At 45.7% G+C, this 22842-nt stretch overlaps 1 long non-coding RNA gene across 1 annotated transcript; it reads left to right on the top strand.

Moving 5' to 3' along the window:
• The first annotated feature begins 1153 nt into the window (after positions 1-1153).
• Positions 1154-11769, top strand: LOC115945672 (uncharacterized). The gene is made up of 3 exons (XR_004079951.2): positions 1154-1431; positions 3150-3253; positions 11727-11769. It is a non-coding gene; the product is annotated as an uncharacterized lncRNA (long non-coding RNA).
• The last annotated feature ends 11073 nt before the right edge of the window (positions 11770-22842 follow it).

Raw genomic sequence — 22842 nt, 5'->3', positions numbered from 1 at the left:
AGGAGACCTACAAGGATGCTGGAGAGGGACTCTTCATCAGGGACTGTAGCAGTAAGACAAGGGGTGATGGGTTTAAACTGAAACAACAGAAGTTCAGCTTAGATATAAGGAAGAAGTTCTTTACAGTGAGGCTGGTGAGGCACTGGAACAGGTTGCCCAAAGAAGTGGTGAATGCTCCATCCCTGGCAGCGTTCAAGGCCAGGCTGGACAGAGCCTTGAGTGACATGGTTTAGTATGAGGCGTCCCTGCCTATGGCAGGGGGTTGGAACTGGATGATCTTAAGGTACCTTCCAACCCAAACCATTCTCTGATTTTATGTTAAAATTCTATAATGAAAACAACCCCCATGTTCCCCCTCTCCTCATCCCATCTTGTTTTTAACCTTTACAGCCATCCCTGCATAGGGAGGTTGACTATTCTACTTGCATGTCCCAAATCCCCAGAAACATTAGCTTAAATTCCACACCACTGCAGCAGGACCCACGTGTGCAGAAGCAGTTGGGCAATGTGCTGCAGACAGTATTTGCTGTCCCTGCCTTCCCTGAGCCCCGTTACAGCTCCATTTACATATCTCCTGCGTGGGGTGGCCAGAAGAACCTGCCTCAGAACCACAGCCAAAAATAAGGTCACAATCAGTGTATGAAGTGACCAGCGCAGGCTGCAGGATCCTGTGTGAGCCTGATGGGGGGATATGCAGGTGCAAGGTCATTTGTCCCACTTGGAACAAAACTAGTGGCTTTGATTCTGCGCCACTGCAGGGCATGGACAGCCCCTTCCAGCACTGCTGCAGGCCTGGGCGCCAGTTGTGTCGCCCCTCCCTGCACACACCCAACAGCACCCCAAAAGCCACATCCCCCCAAATAATAATCCTTAAAGCAACAAAATCACCACCCCCACCCGCACAGTGGTGAGCGGCACCCCCTCTGCTATAGGGAGGTGCGGGGCCGGCTGCACGGCTCTGCAGGGGGATGTGCAGGGGGCTGTGCGCACAGGTGTGTGTGTGTGTGTGTGCCCGGCGGCGGTGTCACGTGGTCCGCCGGTCCCGGTTTTCCCCTACCACCCTTTTCCCCTCCTTCCCCCTTTTCTCGCTCCCTCTCCCCTTTCTCGCGCTACTCCGCGGAGCGGGCCCCGCCCTCTCGCGCGCCTATGGGGCCGGGCTGGGCCGTTGTGCCGCCGCTTGAGCGTTACCTGGGAGGTGAGCGGGCGGATGGCGGCGGCAGCGGTTCTCCTGTTTTCCTGCCCCGGCTCTGCCTCTGCGCCAGGAGGACCTGGGACCTGCAAGGCTGCAAGGCAGTGGGGGGCAAGGCGCTGTCCCGGGCCTCCCCACGGGCCGGCCTCCCTTACCTCAGTTGAGGCAAGACGTCTCTGCGGGTCTTGAGCCTGTGCTTCGGAGGGTGCCTCCCGCGGCGGCAGCGGCAGTGGCAGTAGCAGGTCAGGGCTCAGCCCCAGAGGGGGCTAGAAGCCTTTGCTGGGCGTTGGATGCGAGGGTCCCTTGGGAAACAAGCCGTCCTGCTTTGCCCTAAGAGGGCTTCCCTGTGGGAGGGAGGCTGTTCTGGGGTACGGTGACCCCCCTGCCTGAGACAGAGTTTGGTTCTTTGAACTGGGAATAAGGCCTTTCCCAGTGCTTATGAAGCGTGATTTTTAACCCTGATCACTCCAAAGGCTGTGTCTGGCTGAGCAAGTGTCATCACAGCGATAATCTCATGAGGGACTGTACCAATAGGTCAAAGGTTAATGGGTTTAAACTAAAACAGGGGAAATTCAGGTTAGATGCAAGGGAGAAGCTCTTAACTGTGAGAGTGGTGAGGCACTGGAACAAGTAGCCAAAAAAAGTGGTGAATACTCCATGCCTGGCAGTGTTCAAGGCCAGGCTGGACAGAGCCTTGGGCGACATGGTTTAGTGTGAGGTGTCCCTGCCCATGGCAGGGGGTTGGAACTGGATGATCTGAAGGTTCTTGCCATCCCAAACCATTCTGTGATGCAGATGGTGCAGCGTGTTGGAATTTTGACCTCTAAAAATCACGTTGCCTGATGGAGGGGACTTTGGGGTGGGTGGCAGAAGGTTCTTGGGGGGCACAATTAGAGGTGCATTTCCTATAGGTGTGCTTTCAGAAAGCAGTTCTGTGTTCCTGCTGCCTTTAAGAAATGGGGAAGGAGGCCAGCAGCCTGGGGAAAGTTTCCCAAGGGGCTTTGCCTTTCAGGGCTGATCAGGTATCCCTAAGGAAATACCTCAGCCCCAGCACTAATTTGTTGGTGTTTCTCTCCTGTGGGGATGGGAGGTATGATGAGCAGATAAGGGGCAGGGGAGTATGTGCAACGAGTTACTTTGGCTATGGATGGGCATGTGCCACTGCCTGGGCTGTGGTAGGGGGATCAGAGGCTGTGACAATGTCCTCGGTTCAGCAGTAGCAGGCATTTTTTCTCCTTCTTGGTAGTTGGTGCAGTGCTGTGTTTTGACTTTCGGGCTGGGAACGGTTGCTGATAGCAAGTATGTTTTGAGTTACTGCTCAAATGTTTGGTTTGTCCAAGGCCTTTTCTGAGCTCATGCTCTGCCAGGGGGGAGGGGAGGCCTGGAAGAAGGAGAGACAGGACACCTGACCCAGGCTAGCCAAAGAGGTATTCCATACCATAGCACGTCATACCCAGGAGGTAACCGGGAGAGACCCGGAAGGGCTGGAGCTCTGGGGGGATGGAGGAGGTATCAGTCGGTGCTCGGTCGGGCAGGGTGGGGTGAGTTATGGGTCTCAGTGGCTGGTGAGGTGTTGTATTCTCTTCACTTGTTATTTCCTTTCTCATTATTATTATTATTGGTAGTAGTAGTAGCAGTAATGATTTGTGTTATACCTTAGTTATTAAACCGTTCTTATCTCAACCCGTGGGGGCTACAATGTTTGGAGTCTCCTCCCCAGCTCTCTGGGAGTTGGGGGAGCAAACGGGGGGAGGGAGTGAACGAGCTGTGCGGACTTGGTTTAAACCACAACAGACAGGTTGATGTTCCTGAGCCCCTAACTGCCGGTGAGACAGTGCTCGGGGCTGCCCCATCATGTGAGTTGGTCTGAGGCCTGGTCTCTGGGGGGTTCAGGTGGGACAGGCATGTGCAGCCTTGGTGTTCTGTCGGTGACTGGGCTTCATTTGTCTTTTCCCCACAGCGTGAGGTGGTGAAGCAGCAGCTGCTGGAGCAGGACTTCTGCGCTGCAGGCATGTGTTGCAGCAGGAGGAGGTTGAGGCCTGGGTGGCAGTGGTGCCCCCACAGGTAAGTACTGGCCTGCTCTGATGGCCTTCCTATGTTAAACAGGCATTGGAACACCAGCTACCCAGCCCCACAGGCTGAGTCCTGTGCTTGGGGCAGCTCCGTGACTTGGGGATGTGTATATGTGCTGTTGTTGATTGTCACTGTTCCCCTAGGCTCAAATACAAGTGCAAAAGTATATTAAATGTTTGAGATACCTGGGTACTGCTACTTCTTTACAAAATAATGTGTTTTAATACCTTGGTCATCCTTTCAAAGTTGTAGACAAGCAGTGCGTGCTTTGTCAGACTCCTAGGGCTGGTGGTTACAAGACACAGAACGTACTTACAGAAAAGGCATGCCATATGACAAGGGAAGATATCCTTTTTTGCTAATTGGTTGTTAGCTGTCGAGGATGAAGTTTATTGAGTAATGTATTCTAGAGTTTTCTTCCTGTCAGCAGCAGCGGATAAGCTCTTCTTGGTTCCTTGGTTCAAGGAAACGGGGTTTGCTATGGGAGTGCTCTCTTTACATAGGGCAGGTGAAGCAAATCACAAAAAGATCTGTGCAGTGAGCAGTTGGGAAGAGATTTGAATAGCTTAGACTACATCAGGCACTGAGAATTCAGTGCTTTGCAATAAAGCTTTATCATATCTTGTGGCTGGTTCCACCTACCTCTCGATTTCTGCATCTTTTCTGGTTAACCAGCCTGCAAATCTTAAAAGATTTAGCCATTTCCTTCTCTATTTTCTTTGTATCCTGAGGAAAATAAATGAAAAAACCCCATAATGAACTTGTTTTTCAGTGCTTTGCTACAGGAAGCATGGTTGGTGAATACTAGAACCACTGAGCAGGCTTATTCTCCTGTGGTGCTTTTCCCTTTTTGTGCTATAGTGAAATAATAATTTAATAGTTTAACAGCATATATCAAATGCCTTTTGTGGCCTTTGTGGGCCTAAACCATGTTCTGTTGCCACACTTCATACACAATCCTGAAATGTCAGTATATGGAGAAATTAATTTTACAAAACCAAAGGCATGATGCAGTTGTCTCTCTCTTTGCTGTCTCAAGTGGGTGTTTTGTCATACTGTCCTTCTTGTTTTGGTTATTCTTTGTTTAGTTTCCCATTAATTTGTAGATCGAGTTGTCAGGACTGACTCACAGGGTTATGGCTTATTTAGCTGCCTTTGGTTGTGCAGATTATCCAAATGTCTCTGGAGTTGCTGCTGTCAAGCCCTCTGAACTGTCTGCTTGCAAAAATATACCTGTGAATTTCTCTGAGCAGAAAAAAATTTCCTTGAGTTGGACTGGTCTCAAACTGCACAGGATTCAAATTGGTACTGTTAATTCCGACCACCCGGATAATTTTTGCATGCAAGACAAAATTACTTAGGCTGGTGCCTTCAGGATTTCTGCTTTGATGCTCCCCTCCTTCCCCCACCAATTGCTGAGATGCTGCTGTCCCATACAAAAATATTGATGGGGCTATTTCCCATCCACAATCATCTCCGTCATCACAGAAAAACAATGTGAGTCTTTTAAGTCATAGCTGGGATATATGATGATGACAGCTCATACAATGAGAAGTTATTTGGATCAAACCAAGAAGTGCTATCCGCTAAGTGACTTCTTGTGTTCTGTTTGGGAATGAACTTGTGTTTAACAGGTTTAACAGTTTGCAAGTGACTGACACTCATAGCAGTGGGGTTCCTACAGCCAGGGTTCTTCCTGTGTGCATTACTGGTGCAAACACAGTGAGCCCATAGGCTTTGTGTACCCCATTACTATTGGACAACATCAGCTTCAAGCTCCAGTTGCTAGAAAGTACTGAGCTGGATGGCCGCATGCAAAGAGTTGTGGTCAATGGTTCAATGTCTGGCTGGAGACCAGTAACGAGTGGTGTCCCTAAGGAATTGGTATTGGGACTGGTCTTGTTTAATATCTTTGTCGCTGACATGGACAGTGGGGTTGAGTGCGCCCTCAGCAAGTTTGCTGATGACACCAAGCTGTGTGGTTCGGTTGATACGCTGGAGGGAAGGAATGCCATCCAGAGGGACCTTGACATGCTTGTGAGGTGGGCTGATGCCAACCTCATGAAGTTTAACCATGACAAGTGCAAGGTCCTGCACCTGTGTGGGAGCAATCCCAGGCACAGCTACAGGTTGGGCAGAGAAGGGATTCAGAGCAGCCCTGCAGAGAAGGACATGGGGGTGTTGGTCAATGAGAAAATGAACATGAGTCGGCTTCAGTGTGCGCTTACAGCCCAGAAAGCCAACCGTATCCTGGGCTGCATCAAAAGAAGCGTGACCAGCAGGGCGAAGGAGGTGATCCTGCCCCTCTACTCTGCTCTCATGAGACCTCACTTGGAGTATTGTGTGCAGTTCTGGTGTCCTCAACACAGAAAGGACATGGAACTGTTGGAACAAGTCCAGAGGAGGGCCACGAGGATGATCAGGGGACTGGAGCACCTTCCGTATGAAGACAGGCTGAGAAAGTTGGGGTTGTGCAGCCTGGAGAAGAGAAGGCTGCGTGGAGACCTCATAGCAGCCTTCCAGTATCTGCAGGGGGCCTATAAGGATGCTGGACAGAGACTATTTATTAGGGGCTGTAGTGACAGGACAAGGGGTAACGGGTTAAAACTTAAATAGTGGAGGTTTAGATTGGATATAAGGAAGAAATTCTTTACTGTGAGGGTGGTGAGGCACTGGAATGGGTTGCCCAGGGAGGTAGTGAATGCTCCATCCCTGGCAGTGTTCAAGGCCAGGCTGGACGAAGCCTTGGATGATATGGTTTAGTGTGAGGTGTCCCTGCCCATGGCAGGGGGGTTGGAACGAGATGATCTTAAGGTCCTTTCCAACCCTAACCTACGATTCTATGATATATTGCCTCGGCTGCATTGCGGCTTCATGGTCTGCCACTAGTTATATGTAGATGCTGTGTTTGTTGTAGGCTTTCATAATTCCCATTTTATTTTTGAGATTTGTCTGTTATTGGTCAGAAATGCTTGATTTACAGGCTGTACTGGTTGGCAACCTTTTACTGCTGCACCTTCTACTGCTGCATCTGTATCCCAGGATAGGGATCTTGTCTGTTTCAGGGTTTTGGTGCCTTACCTAATGTAGCCAGGAGAGGCCTCCCTCTACGTAAGATTCACAGCACTTGAGCTCTCATATGACTGCTTAGTGGCACAAGTAGACTATGATAAGGGGGGAAAAAAAACCCGAAGAGCTGGAGCCGTCCTTGTTAAGGCTTTCCTCTGGAAGAAAGGCTGCTACTTCCACTAAGAGCATCAGGGCTGTATCACTCAGGAAGGTGTTACATTACAAATGGTGCATAGCTGCCTCTGTGCAGGGGTGTGTGTCCTGGGAAATGCAAGAATGGTGTGTAGTTATAAGCTGCTCTGGAATAGGGTGCTGGATCTTTGTCCTCTGAAATGGTTCTGTTTCATGTGGAGCAGGACCTGGAACCCAGAAACATTTCTCCCACACAAATGTGGATGGGAGCAGAACAGCAAAAGGCAAAGCTGGGCTTTGCTCCTGGGTGGTAGAAAAACCTGGATTTAAGCTTCATCAGCCAGAGGAGGGAGTGAAGCCTGGGTGCCAGTTATCCTGGGAGCACAAGTTAAGCTATTGGACAGATGTCGCCATCTTCTCCTTTATCTTTTGCATAATGTGGTTCAGGAAGTGCCTTAAAGACTGCCACTTTTATCAGAGTAAACAGAAAGTGAATCAGAAGAGGGAGCTCATTTCATTTCTGCAAACTCAAGACAGTTGCAGAACAGTTTGCTTTCAGATGTTCCATGAGTGTCTTACTGAATACAATTGATTCTAACCTCGCTCTTTGGCACCTGATACTGTGGTGCTGTTCCTCTTCTGGTCCTTTACTCAGGAGGTGTAGGCTCAGAAATACTTCTGTATACTGGATGTGGTTTTACGCATACAGATGTTTCTCTTAGAAATCATTGGTTAGGGGTTTTCATGTGTGTGTGCATATCATCTAAAGGCTATGCTTGTGTACAGAAAGCAAAACCAGAAATTTGCTCACAGCAGGCCTTCACTCAGTATCTAGGATTTGAATTTGCAGTTTGGTTCTTCCTTCAGTTCTGCTGTCTGGTTCTCCTGCTAGAGTGCCACTGTACCCAGTGCACACCTCGGAGACTCTGCAGTGGTTGCAGGGGGGACTCTCCACAATTAAATGGTAGCCTATGGCTTCAAACTTCTTTGAGTACTTCCTTTGTGTGAATCAAATTGTGGCTGAGTATTATACAGATACATCCTTCAGGATGCAGGAAGGGATGCGTCTGCTTATTCTTGAAGGACTGTAGGAAGTGACCTTTTCATATACACCTAAGGAGCTTGGAGGAAAGTGATGTGATTTTTAGTCCCTGCTTTTCCCATGTTAGCTCATAAACCAATTTTGACTTTGGCATAGACTATACCTTCACCAAGAAGAGAAAAAGGTACAGTTTGTACTAGCAAGTGTATGAAACCGCTTTTGCAGCAAGCATGTGGTGAGTGTGTGATGCTCTTGTGTAATGGATGGGCCAGGGTCTTAGAACCCAGGTTAAATCAAGGGATAGGTGTTTTAAACACTTGTGACTTTTTAGGTAGCATTAAAAATATGGAGCAAACAAACTAATTCCTGGTCTGATACGCTGTAAGGTGCTGAAGGCAGCTGGGTGCCTGCTTTCCAGTGAATTCACCAGCTAACGTTCTCTGAGGCTTTGAAGAAGCAAGTCCCTGTGGATGCACTAGGGCCACTACTGCTTTTGCCCCTCACAAAATCTGCCTCTGAACTATTACTAAGCTCCGATATTTTTTTATTATTATTATTATTTTTTTCTTCTCTGTGATTTTATGGAAAAGTTATGGTTAATTATATTTTATATCAGTGTGCCTCTGAGCTCTTAGCACTTGCTGAGACTAGAGGCCAAACATCTTGAGTCATGTGGCTGACAGTCTGCTTTTTGGCCTGACCAGAATGAGTAAGAATTGGAGAATGTGCAAGAAAATCCATGGCAGAAGTATCTTGGAACTTTTCTTCTCCCTTTTTATAAGCCCATAATGTATAGATAACACTTAGATTGGTATCAATATTGGAAGGCTTCTCTGAGCTGAATTTTTTTGGGCTTGCACATGTCTTGGTAATTCAAGATTGAGTAAACAGAGCAAATTGGAAGGGCCTTAAGAATGTTTCATGGTGGCCCTTTTGGCCCAGCAAAATAGCTTTTCTGGACATCTTCCTGTTCTCTCTGGCTTTCTCTCCTCCTTTTCCACACCCTCCTTTAGAGTCTTTTAAATTGGTACCTTAGTGGGAAGGGGTTAATGACCCATTCCTGACCCTAAACTTAATAGCAGGATTGAGATGAGGATTTTCCCCTCTCAGAATTTTTATTGCTTGTTCTACTGTTAAAATAGCCATCATGTTTTTCTCACCAGTTCAGTGTGAAGTGGCACTTTCTCAGGCTAATGAAAGAAGACAGATCCCACTCTTGTTGAAAGATTCTTTGACAGTCATTTGCTGATGGTACAGAGATCTGGTAATTCTTTCTGCTTCTGTCATGATTTTGAAACTCCTGCAATCTAGCCATAGAAAGGAGTGGGCTTGAGAATTGCTTCTTGTCTGCAAAGTAATATTTTGCAGAAAATGCTAGGAGGTGAATTAGTTGGTTAAGTTTAGAATTCTACCAGTTGGTAGCATCAGTGCGAAGTGCTGATAATCCTGGACCTTTTGCCTTCTGATACTTAAAGCTTTTCTGCATCATGCCACCTAGATCTGTCTTGGTTAATGTGTTTCCACAGTGTTAGCAAGTCTCTCTTTAGGAAAAGATAGCCTCTTTCACCTACCTCCAGTCTTGGCTTTTGTGCAAATAACAACTCTAAATCTCTAACGAAAATGCCACGTTTTTCTTTTCTCATATATTCTAGTAATAACAGCAATAATTTCTGACACTTTTTTGACTGTCCTGATTTTTGCTTTATCAGCCCTGAGAGGGATAGGGCAGGCTTCTTTGGGATTCCACGATTGAGAGCAGACACTTAAGTTAGATCCAGTTCTTTTTGTGGGCTTTCCTCAAACTTGTGTTGGTTACATAATCAAATAAGACATAAAGGCAACCTAATACTCTAGAAATCAGGTTAGTGACCAGTTTCTTTCAGCTTCCCCTCCTTGTGTCTAACACCATAGGAAATTGGTGTGCCAAGTGGTTCCTCTTGAAACAGATAAAGCAATAATTTTGTTGAGAGTGGGCCTGGGAGATATTTAGGTCATCATGAGAAAAAAAAAGTGATGAGGAAAATGGTGAATTTGTGTTTCCCTCAACAGTCTTCTACTGGTTGTATACCATGTATGAAATTGGATGCCATGAGAATTGAACCTGAAATTTCTTAGACCCATCATGGAAACAAAAACATCTACAGTGATATGTTTGGCTGGAGATGTAACATTAAGGTGTACATATTAATACTGGCTGTATGAGTAGTGAAAGGTTTGGATTGCTCAGATGACACCAAGCTGTGTGGTTCGGTTGATATTCTGGAGGGAAGGAGTGCCATCCAGAGGGACCTTGACATGCTTGTGAGGTGGGCTGAAGCCAACCTTACGAAGTTTAACCATGACAAGTGCAAGGTCCTGCACCTGGGTCGGAACAATCCCAGGCACAGCTACAGGTTGGGCAGAGAAGAGATTCAGAGCAGCCCTGCAGAGAAGGACTTGGGGGTGTTGGTTGATGAGAAAATGAACATGAGCCATCTTCAGTGTGCGCTTGCAGCCCAGAAAGCCAACCGTATCCTGGGCTGCATCAAAAGAAGCGTGACCAGCAGGGCAAAGGAGGTGATCCTGCCCCTCTACTCTTCTCTCTGCACTTAGAGTATTGTGTGCAGTTCTGGTGTCCTCAACACAGAAAGGACGTGGAACTGTTGGAACAAGTCCAGAGGAGGGCCACGAGGATGATCAGGGGACTGGAGCACCTTCCGTATGAAGACAGGCTGAGGAAGTTGGGGCTGTTCAGGCTGGAGAAGAGAAGGCTGCGTGGAGACCTCATAGCAGCCTTCCAGTATCTGAAGGGGGCCTACAGGGATGCTGGGGAGGGACTATTCATTAGGGACTGTAGTGATAGGACAGGGGGTAATGGGTTGAAACTTAAACAGCAGGGGTTTAGACTGGATCTAAGGAAGAAATTCTTTACTGTGAGGGTGGTGAGGCACTGGAATGGGTTGCCCAGGGAGGTAGTGAATGCTCCATCCCTGGCAGTGTTCAAGGCCAGGCTGGACGAAGCCTTGGATGATATGGTTTAGTGTGAGGTGTTCCTGCCCATGGCAGGGGGTTGGAACTAGATGATCTTAAGTTCCTTTCCAACCCTAACTATTCTATGATTCTGTGATTCGCAAGTCAGTTGGCAAGGCTGAAGGAAGGAGAGAAGCTTCCATGGCTGCAGGCAAGGACAATATGTTTCTTTAAACTGTCTAGTCCAGAATTGGGAAAACTGTCAGGAAAACATTTCTACATCCTTCTGTCAGTCACTGGGCAGAATTTTAAAAAAGTACTGCAATAAGCTCTTTATCTTATGGTTATTAGTCTTCTTTTTTTTTTGTGTGTGTGTGTGTGTGGTTTGGGGTTTTTTTTTATATGTAATTAACACATTGAGGAACAAGTTGATAGGTGACATGATTGCTGACTGGGATTTCACAGGCATCAGTGTGTGTATGTGCTTTCCAGCCACTCAAAATATGACCTGGAAAGAATAAGTGAGGATTCCCAGCTGTGACTCCACAGTCTGCAACACAGACTTCTGAAAAAGCTGAGTAGCTGGACAAATACCTATCACACATTTGGAGTGGTATATCTCTACATCTGGGGACCATTCAATTTGCTGGGCATGGAGGTTGTCCCCAAGTAGCACACAAACCTGAGCAGGTTTTGATAATTCCAAGTCTCATGTCCTTAATGTTCTTAATACAATATTAAATGTTTATTTATGTATTTTTATTTTTTTTAAGAAGTCCAGGTGTGTTTGGGTAGCTTTGTACTCTAGGCCATGAATTTGTTATGCTAGCAGAAATGTTTTTTCACCTGGAAGTGTGTTGCAATAATCAACATTCTTTGCTTAAGGAGAAAATGATCCTCAGATTTTTACTTTTTTTTCCCTTTAGAAATTGTGGACAGTTTGGTGAAAATATTTGGAATAAATAAATGAAATGTGTTTAAGTAGGTGCTGAAAAGTATTTCCTTTCTGGAGGGATGGTTTGTTGTTTTGCTAGCAATCTTCAAGCAAATGAAACTGGAGTCTGGGGAGTGGATTTGCCTGTACATTCCTGTAGTTTATAATTGGCTGGTTCAGATTTCTTTTGGACAAGATAGATATTAAAAAAGTGCAACCTCTACCTAAGATGAACTAAATACATAGAAAAGAGAAATTAAGAAAAAAATTTATACCTATTTACTTTTGGTATAACTTTGCCTAAGTAGGGATGCTTACATGCATGCACCTTCTTTCAGATTCTTCCTGTGGGTCCTGAAGGAGCTCGTGAATGAAGTTGCTAAGGCACTGTCCATCATATTTGAAAAATCATGGCAGTCAGGTGAAGATCCCGATGACTGGAAAAAGGGAAATATAACCCCCATTTTCAAGAAGGGGAAAATGGATGACCCAGAGAACTACAGACCAATCAGTCTGGCAAAGTCTTGGAGCAGATTCTCCTGGAAGGAATGCTAATGCACATGAAAATCCTGCCTGACCAATTTGATGGCCTTCTATGATGTGGCTACGGAACTGATGGACAGGGGTAGAGCCGTTGACGTCATCTACTTGGACGTGTGCAAAGCATTCAGCACTGTCCCACACAACATCCTTGTCTCTAAATTGGAGAGATATCAACTTGATAGATGGACAGCTTGGTGGATAAAGAGCTGGCTGGATGGCCACATGCAAACAGTTGTGGTCAATGGCTCAATGTCCAGCTGGATACCAGTAATGAGTGGTGTTCCTCTGGGATCGGTGTTGGGATCGGTCTTGTTCAACATCTTTGTTGGTGACATGGACAGTGGGACTGAGTGCATCCTCAGCAAGTTTGCCAATGACACCAAGCTGTGTGGTTTGGTTGATACGCTGGAGGGAAGGAATGCCATCCAGAGGGACCTTGATATGCTTGTGAGGTGGGCTGATGCCAACCTCATGAAGTTTAACCATGCCAAGTCGGAGCAATCCCAGGCACAGCTACAGGTTGGGCAGAGAAGAGATTCAGAGCAGCCCTGCAGAGAAGGACTTGGGGGTGTTGAACGTGAGCAGGCAGTGTGTGTTCACAGCCCAGAAAGCCAACCGTATCCTGGGCTGCATCAAAAGGAGTGTGACCAGCAGGTCAAAGGATGTGATCCTGCCCCTCTACTCTGCTCTCGTGAGACCTCATTTGGAGTATTGTGTGCAGCTCTGGTGCCCTCAACATAAAAAGGACATGGAACTGTTGGAACAAGTCCAGAGGAGGGACACGAGGATAATCAGAGGACTGGAGAACCTCCTGTATGAAGACAGGCTGGGACTGTTCAGCCTGGAGAAACTGTGTGGAGACCTCATAGAAGCCTTCCAGTATCTGAAGGGGGCTTACAGGGATGCTGGAGAGGGACTATTCATTAGGGACTGTAGTGGCAGGACAAGGGGTAACGGGTTAAAACTTAAATAGTGGAGGTTTAGACTGGATATAATGAAGAAATTCTTTACTGTGAGGGTGGTGAGGTACTGGAATGGGTTGCCCAGGGAGGTAGTGAATGCTCCATCCCTGGCAGTGTTCAAGACCAGGCTGGACAAAGCGTTGGGTGATATGGTTTAGTGTGAGGTGTCCCTGCCCATGGCAGGGGGGTTGGAACGAGATGATCTTAAGTGCCTTTCCAACCATGACTATTCTGTGATTATATGATTCTGATGTGCCATATGACCACACATATTCAAAGCACTAAAATTCTGCTGTTCTATGTTAAGTGAAAAACAAAGCAGCTTTACTCCTCTGAAGCATATCAAGGATTGAAATCTTTTGCAAAACAGTAGTTCTAAGCTGAAATATTTCTTTGCACAAAGTGAAATGAGAACTGTAGGCCCACACTAAGGACCAGACAGGATTATCTACCTGGCCACCACCAAGGCAGAGAGTGGCAAGTCATGAAAAAGGTCCTGTCAGGAACTCTGTTGTGGTAGAGAACTGGCTTTGACAAATACAAGTGTAGAAGCTAAAGATCTGTCAAGGCTACTTGCTTAAATGTTCCATGTCTGGCTGTCTTGGCTGCACAAACCCAGAATTTCTTTTGGAGTGTCAGTCTACTTAAAGGTAGCAGGAACCTTGGTGTTTCATGTTGGCTGGTTTCAATGGATAAAGCTTGATGGTATGTTTGCATTCTTATTGTGCAGGAGCTGGGGGCACATCCTTGTAAAGCTATAGTAGCCAGCACCTCTCAGTTCCTACCAGGCCCAGCTGTAGTATTTGGCCTCAGCAGTGCTTCTTTACCTGGGAGCTCTGTCTGTTGGCTTTTGCTGCCTGCTGGAAGAGGTATTGCAACATATTCTCATGTGTCTTCCAGATATAAAAAAAACATCTCTTAATGCAGCTATGTGTGCTTTTGGGAACATTTGCAACCTCTTGGTCTAGTTTGTCTTCCAGGAGCTGATTCTGCTTTGAGACATTGTGGTTCATTTCTTCAAATGGTATGTGTGTGAGCTGGTAAACTAACAAGGCAGATTTTTTTTTCTCTGGTTTACAGCCCTATAAAGGGTTACAGAGTTGGTGGGAACAGTGTGAACTGTCAGCTTGGTCTGGCTCCCCTGTGGGAGATGTATTTACCAAATTTTACAGAAACATCAAAAAGGAGGCTACTTGTATCAGTCTCTAGAGGAACCTCACAAAACCCCACAAACACACCCTATTTTGACATAGTATTGTTCTTTACAGCCCACCTGAAGCATCTAAATTGTCACACTGTTGTCACGTTACAGTACAGGAAGAGTTTTTTAAACCCCCCTCCCCCCTCCCTTCTCCTTGCAAAGGCTCATGAAAAAAATGTCTTGTTACTATATTAGCCATTGAAGAAAAATACCAGCTGCTATCAAGCTGCTTTTCTCCACTTATTCACTGTAGCCAAGTTGTGTGAACTGTAAGATCACTCCCCAGGCTATTTGTGTTTAATTGGTAACAACCCTTTTACAAACAGCTCAGGAATAAAGGAAATGTTTTTAAACAGCGTAATATGTAACGGCAACATGTGATTAAAATTCAGTACATTATCTCTATTGGTGTTTTATTACTGCAGGTGCACAACATCCACCGATCAGAAACATGCTATGGGCAACACTGCAATTAATGGAAGCTATTCTGTTTATACACCTGCACTCATGAAAGATCCTGAATGTAAACAGAAGATGCCAGAGAAGAGAACCAAGGGAAAGGCTCTGACTGAGCCAGCATCACTAAATTAATCTCTTGCTTAGGGGAAATATTGTAGAAGGGTACAAGCAATTCTTAAAACAACCCAATTGTTACCCTAAGGCTGCAGGTGCTGAAGGTATTTCAGGGATGTTTACAGATCAACTTCCACAGCAGTTGGTTGATTCAGACAGAGGTTGATTCAGCTCTTGCTGACTTCAAGGGCCTGTTTGGATTGTAGTGATCAGGCAGTTCTCCTTAATGAAGAGAGCACAGAAGTTGCATGTGGTATTGATGTTGATTGTCTTGTAGCAGCTTTGCTGATTGACATGTGGAAGTTCTTTGTCAGCTCTGTTGTGGAGCTGCACTAGAACCACAGCAACACCCTGCATTACAGAAGAGACCATGTGGTTGGAAGCCGTGCTGATGCTGAGGAGCTGAAGCTGCTGCAGGTTGTGTGCCTGGGGTGCATTAGAGGGAAGCCTGTGGTGAGTCACACATTGTGTTTTTCAGGAGCAAGCACTGTGAGATCTTTGCTACGTGCAGTTGTTCATGGAGGTAGCACTCGCTGTGTGTACCCAGGCTGAACACTGTGCTGTTTGTAGGGGTGTGACGTGTGGGTTTGGACAGGAGCTGTATTGTGCCCTCAGCACCTACCCTCCTGCATTCCAAGGAAAGGGTGTTTTATTGTATTTCCAAGAACTACTCTGACAGCTGGAGACTTTTTCTGGAAAGGTTAAGGATGTGGTGATAAAAACTAGATAATAAATGGTATTTTAGGTAACTTGCTGCATTTTTGTCAGATGTGTAACTAGTGTAAATGGGTGGGTTTTCTAGAAGAAAACATTCTATAGTAGCATAATGGCTTCTATAGACGCAAAGCAAGATACTGTGTGTGCGCCGCATTACAACATTAGACTTCAGGCCTTCCTGAAGTAAGCACTCCCACAAACTTAATTAGGTGCTTAAATTAAGCATGTGTCTGAGAAGTAGCAGTATTGCATGCTGAATTACTGTTTTTGGAGAGAAGAGGGTCTTGTCTGAGTGGTACAAGACAGATGATACTGTTTAGCTGGTACGTTTTGCATCAATAGCTATGAAAATATACAGCTGTGGTTCTTGCAACAGTGGTTGTTCATGGCTGAAATGCTGCTCTTTGGTGGGGCAGGCAGTCTGAGGAGAGCATGGGACTCAGCAAATCTGGAAGTGGGTGGGCAATGCAATTCCCCAGAACAGAGTTGCAGTGAGGCAGTTGGCATGCACAGAAATGGGCAGGAGCATACCAGGAGATCCTGGAGGCCAGGTTTGCCTGATGCCACTGCTTCATGGTCAAGCTGTGTTCCCCTGATGGAGGAAAATCTGTCAGTGTTTGAGTTAACTCTGCTGCTACAAGCCTTTTACTTCTGCTTTCCATAGTTGTGGGCTAAGCATCTACATTTCTTCTGCAGACCATTTTCAGTACTCCCATATGTACTGTAAACAGAACTGGACAGCTGCAGCATCATTAGCAATTTTCCTGTTTTCTTTAAAGTCACCACCATCCCTTTTAATTTGTTTTTTCAGGAAAATTAAAGGCAACTTTAAAAGGGATCTCCAAAACCAAATGCACCACAATGAGCATGTGGGCAGGATGGCGGGGAAAAAGAAAGAGGGCTAAGGAGGGGGCTCAACTGCTTCCTGTGGTTAACATGTTCAAATCCATTCCAGAAGAGACTGGGTTGATACTGTGGGTTTCACACACTTCCACATGTGCCCCACTTTCAGTAGAAAGCACATGTTAAACAGATGGAACACAGTTATATTTCCATCAAATACAATTGAGGACTCATATTGAAGATGTTGCCAGATGCCACAAAAACTAAGCAGTTTCCAGAACAGAATTTGCTGTTGCAGTGACAGCACTTTCCAACAAAATAACAGGCTATGATAACAAACTGAAGGAATTCAACTTATCCACAGAGTTATTTCTCTTACTCAAGTCACTTATAACTTCTTTTTACAATCACACGTCCATTTATTCGTACTAATTTAGGGCAGATATATTAATAATTTGGTATACACTAAGCCATATTTAAGGCTTCTTTAAATCTTCCACAAATGCTCTTTTCGAAGAACAGTCGGGAGCAGAACATGCTCCAACTGGGATGGTCTGATGCTCACACTGACTGCACTGCACTGTGTACATGTGGTCTGGGCTCACGTCAGCCAGCATTACTGTTAGCAGCGGATCCTTCACATCTGGCCTTACCATGCCTTAATCTTAGTTTTTTTTCACTTCTCATTCTTGATCAGACATTGTCTCATCCTTTTGTATGGTTTTTGTACCTTTTCTCATTCATACTACCCCAAAAAACAATGAAAAGCAGCTAAATATAATGCAGTTTGCACTGGAAAGGAAGATTTTAGTCCTTTCTTATAAATACCAGCAGAATAAAACCAAACCCCATTGAAAGGATCCAGAGAAAACTATGTTATTCCTCGATTATGAATGCTTCATGTGATAAAATGCAATGAGATATTAATGAGAGTCATATAAAAACCCAACCCATTAAGCCAAACATTTTTGTGGCACAAATGTAAGTCACAGCACAGGAACTCATGAATTAAACAATTCCAATGAGTACTGGATAAGTGCTGAAGGACCCCAATAGCCTCCAGTGAAACCCCCTGACCAGTCAGCAGTGTTCAGGAGTATTTCATCACGCTGCCAAATGAGGAAGCATATGTCTTGAAGATGTACTTCAAAGCCAGGGACGTGGGTATGTTTGGAATCGCTTATCTAAAGCATGGAGAGATGACGAAGTTAGAAATACCATCATGTGGAGAAAATACCGGATATTACCAAGCTCATTAATTCCTTAGGGAAGAATGTAGACAAACCCAATGGCTGGCAGCTGAAGCCACACAAAGCCAGTAGAGTTTCAACAGTACAGTACTGCATCTCACCAGAGTCAGCCCCTCACATCACTTCCATTTATGAATTTAGATGCAGACCCAGTTGTTTTAACGCACTGCATTTAGCTACCTTTTTAAAAAGGTAAACCAGCATTTTCCTATTGAAAAAAAAGAAATCTAATTTTCCTCTGTGAAGGATAGGGTTCAAATGTACTGAGACAGCAAACAGCTGATCCGCAGAAGACTGAGTATTTTTCACCACCAGAGAAAAGAATTCTTGAACTTACCAAGAAAGAAAGCGTTTTGTCTCCTTCAGACTTAATGAACCTATCATTCCATTCCAGTCCCCAGTATGGAGTTCGTATGGCACTTGGTAAAACAGTAACAAACTCTTTGTGAGAAAGACAGTTGTCACACAACAGCACTAATATTAAATTATGAGGCTGAGTGAAAAAGAATTACTACTTAGTTAATACAGGCAGGTGTGAATCCAAATTCATGTTTGTTAGCCTTTAGAATGCTAGTGCTCTCCAGGCTGGGAATGCAAATGGAAACTTCAGCAACTTGCTCAATCACTGAAAAATCAAAATGTATTACTAATGCAACAGAAAAGGCATGCAACAAAAGATCCATGTGTCCAAACCCCCCTCAGTCTCACAGCTTGCCTGTACATCAGCTCTCCCTTATTCTGTTCAAGTGATGTACTGAGTCCTCTATAAAACAGACAGAAATTATCTAGCAAGTGTAATTATCAAAACAAGTTTCTGGACATGAAAATAAATCTGATAATTTTGGTGCTGTTTTGTTTATAATTCCAGCTGAAATGTTTCAGGAAATAAAGAAAAGGCTTTCTTCATATATTTTTCAGTGTGATTCTTTTTTTCCATGCAGAAAGAGTGTCAGAAGGCCCATATTTCCTTCAGGATATATATATCTTTTTTTAACCTAAATATTTCCTGCTAGTAAAAGAATGGGAAAAGTTAAAAAGGTAAAGTAAGACTTTATGGAGTGTTATATTTCACTTTTTAAAAGTAACTTTTCAACTTAAGTGCTAACTGAACACTTGAAAGCTAAAAGAATACATCCTCCCCATGGCATGTGCAGCACTAAAGTGGACTACTATAAGAAAAGGTGACTCCTGTGGCAAAGTCATGAAGGAAATGCAGTCACCTTGAGTAACCTGAATGGTACATTGGTAAATCCTCACAATCAGGGCACCACGAGTTGAACAAGGACATCTCCTCAGCGGGTAAGGCTAAAAACTGAAATCCAAGCTGTCAAAGGTTTCTTGCAAAATTTAAGATTATGTTTGTGTAGATGGCTAATTCAGAATCAAGAATCAAGCAGAGATTTTATCTCAACATGAAAGTTGATGATTCAGGCATCTGCATATAGAAGATCAAACAATTGGGAGGGTGATGGGATGCGGGGTAGGGAGACATGAGGCTGTAATGCTAATGTGGCTTGTTTGGTGCTTACCCTTCATCTAACTGCAAGCTACCTCTTGTAGAAACTTTACTCTTCTTTCTGTCTCATGGACATGTCTCCCAAAACCAATGAAATCAGAAGGAGCATTCCCCCAGGGCCTGGCCCATAAAAGGAAGTTCCACAAAAGTACTTAGAATCATAGAATAGTTAGGGTTGGAAAGGACCTTAAGATCATCTAGTTCCAACCCCCCTTCCATGGGCAGGGACACCTCACACTAACCCATATCACCCAAGGCTTCATCCAACCTGGCCTTGAACACTGCCAGGGATGAAGCATTCACAACCTCCCTGGGCAACCCATTCCAGCCCCTCACCACCCTCACAGTAAAGAATTTCTTCCTTAGATCCAATCTAAACCTCTGCTGTTTAAGTTTCAACCCATTACCCCTTGTCCTATCACTACAGTCTCTAAGTCCCCCATGAGAACAAGGGCCTGTGAGCGTGAGGCTTTTCCTATTTGTCTGTAGAGTTCTTCATCCACAGGTTCCTCTTGATCAGGCAGTCTGTAACATATCCCCACAGTAATGTGTCCCATCACCGATTTCCCCTTAACCCTGACCCACAAACTTTCTGTTAACTGATCACCTGTCCCCAGAGAGAGTTCCATACTCTCCAGCCTATCCCTAACATAAAGGGCAACTCCCCCTCCCCTCCTACCGGGCCTGTCTTTTCTAAAAGGCCTGTAACCTTCCATTCCAACACTCCAGTCAAAGGAGCCATCCCACCATGTTTCTGTGATGCCTGTTATATCATAGCCCCATAGATGTGCCCACATCTCTAATTCCTCTTGTTTGTTCCCCATGCTACGGGCATTTGTATAGAGGCATCTGATCCGAGCTCCAAATGAAGCCAGCTCAGTGGCTGGAGCGACTAGAATATTACTACATTGCTCAGAGTATTTATTATAGGTGCTGGCAACTGACTGGGTGTGTTGGGATGGAATGATTCTCCCCTCCCCCAACACAACTAGTTTAAAGCATCCTTGACAAGTCTGGCAAGCCTCCCAGCAAAGCCACTCTTCCCTTTCTTTATCAAAGCAGTTCCACCAGCCCCCAGTAGGCCTGGCCTACAAATGTGGGCCCCATGTCCAAGACATCCAAACCCTTGACTATGACACCACCCTTTTAACCATTTATTAACCTGTCCAATCCTCCTTGCCTTTGGAAGGTCCTCCTCTGTGTCTTGGACAATTGTTGAAAAGACTGAGCTCCAGAACCCCTGACCACCTCTCCCAGAGCTCTGTAGTCCTTCTTTATACTCCTCAGGCTACTACTATCTATATCCCTAGCACCCACATGTATCACTAGAAGCAGGTAATAGTCCGTGGGACTTACTAGAGCAGGCAGCCTCTCAGCAGCATCCCTGATCCGTGCCCCAGGTAGGCAACACACCTCCCTTGCGACCGGGTCAGGGCGACAGATGAGCACTTCTGTCCCTTTCAAGGCAGAGTCCCCTACTACTACAACCCGCCGCTTTTTCCTGGTGGCACCAGTAGAGATCTTCTGTACCAGTGCACCAGCCGGCTGTTTCTGATACAAGTGCATTTCCTCATCAGTCTCCTGCAGGACAGCAAAGCGGTTCTGGGTGGGTACAGCAGATTTAGGAGGAAGCCCCTTGCTTTTAATTGCTCTGTTCCTCCTTTGGTTGTTTTTTTTTGTTACTAATTCCCAGCTTCCCTGATCAACAGCCTCCTTCTTTCCTCCATGAGTTAGAGGGGAATCTTGAGGCCCCTGTTCTGTTTGGTTTTGGAGCAAGCAGTCCTGCTTCCTCTCAGCTTCCCTTACATCTTGCAGCTTACTGACAGCATGCCGTAGCTCAGCCACCTGCTGGAGGAGCACCTCCATCAGGGAGCAGCGAGCGCAGTCCCGTCCATTCTGCACCTTTCCCTCACAAGACCAGTGCAGGCACTCTCTACACTCCGAGCTCTGCACCACAGCCTCCCCTCTTACCGGCTCTGTCTGGGTGCCTGTGCTGGCCACCACCGGGGCAGCCAAGGCAGAACTCCCAGACTGGACCGTGGTCATACGGCGAGTTCTCACCATCCTGCTCGCCTGCCCGCACGAACTGCCGCACTCCTAGTTGCTCGAGCTCCCTGGGTAGATTTTTAACCACTCACAGTTGGTGCCACTCCTCCTGTCTCCACCCCCAGTGAGTCACCTCCTTGTGGTAGCTGAGCTGCCAGCTTCTGGGCAAGTCCTGTTGAGGGCTTAGGCTCCCTCCTCAGTGGCTCTTGTCGCTCTGAGGTGAGGCTCCTGGACGCTGATCTCCCCCAGCTCCTCTCCGGTGTTGCAGGCGTCCTCTCTCAAGCTACTCACCTCCTGGACCCAAGGACACTGACTCAGGCACCTGCAGGTGAGTGCTGGTGCTAGTGACCTTCTACAGATTGAATGTCACGCTTCATGTGCTTGGGCAGTGCATGGGTGGAATCTTACACCCCAAACATAGCAGGGAGCCAGTGTGGAAGCCCATAAATTGCATAGACAGTCCAAGCCCTGAGATGCTATAGGAAAATAGGTTGCTGAACATTAAGGAGACACAAGTATTAGTTTCCTCTCCCAGACAAAATGGAATCACCACTGATTGACAGCTACTAGATGCACGAAGAGAAGCCTTTAACTTAATTTCTTCTTCCCTTACTATACTTCTTGCCTCCTCCATCTCTTCATGAAAACTGAAAAAGAGAGAGAACATGAACAAACTGCTGCGGAATTAAAAGGTCATGACATGATTTGCATTGAACATATATGAAAACATGAGTTTTTACCAGTGTGGAGGTTTAAGAATTTGTCAGTCTATCTATCTGCACCCTTTACTCCCAAATACAGTGCAGTATGTTCACATGGTAGTGGTTTGCTGGTGCTGTGGTGTGGCGTGTGAGTAGATCATCGGGGGATGTTTAGATGCCTGGATCTCTACTGGTGTTATGGCAGAATGGATCAGAATTGAAGTGCACAGCTCATCATGGCAGACCCTGTGTGTGGTTCCAGTAGAAATAGCCCTTCAATTGTCCCCTTAGAATGCAGGTGTTGGACCGTCAGCAGTATGTATACCAGTGACCTGGGCATACTGGGAAAGGCCATGGGCAGTGGTGGGCAGCCTGTCAGTAGCAGCCTGTGTGGGCTCTGGAGCCCTGCCAGCTTCCTTCCTACTGCAACTCCAGCAACCTTGCTGGCCTGTGTGTGTTTAATGTTTACCAGTAGAAGGGATCCAGTTGATTTTTCTAACTATTGCCACTCGGAGACAAGCTGGGGTTGTCACCAAGCATAGGTCTTGTGGGTACAGAAAGTCCAGCCAGGAATACAAACCCATTGTCCCAGCTGTCCTATGGTTATGTGGAATGCATTTCTGCAGACCCAGTTCTTGGCTCTTGAGTAGTTTCCAGAAGTAGTGCAAACATCCTTTCTGAGGGAAGAGGTGGTGGTGGTGTGGCTTTATGCACTGCTGTACTGTATGAATTACAGAAGTGTTGTGTTGGCAATGTATTGTTCTAAATAAAGACAGTGGGAGAGAAACCTCATTCTGCTGCTTGATTTTAGTCAACATCTACTGGAGAAGGTTTTTATATCTGCAAAACTCCTTGCAAGTCTGCTTATTTTTGCTTTTACAATTGAAAAATGTGTTTCATCCTGGTACCTTAAAAGAGCATAATAGTTCTTACCTGAAGGTCTTGAAAACTGAGTCTGTTTGCTACACTGGACTTTACAGAAAAAGTAGTATTTCAGTTTGTATCCATGAGAAGGATGAGTTTTGTGTATGACTCATGTATGATTTATTAAATTGACCTCTTTCTTCTTGGTTTACTAACTCAGCGATGGTTAACGTCCTCA

The sequence above is a fragment of the Melopsittacus undulatus genome, chromosome 5 (genome assembly GCF_012275295.1).
Source record: "Melopsittacus undulatus isolate bMelUnd1 chromosome 5, bMelUnd1.mat.Z, whole genome shotgun sequence".
NCBI lineage: Eukaryota > Metazoa > Chordata > Aves > Psittaciformes > Psittaculidae > Melopsittacus > Melopsittacus undulatus.
This window is presented reverse-complemented; position numbering and strand designations above follow the sequence as displayed.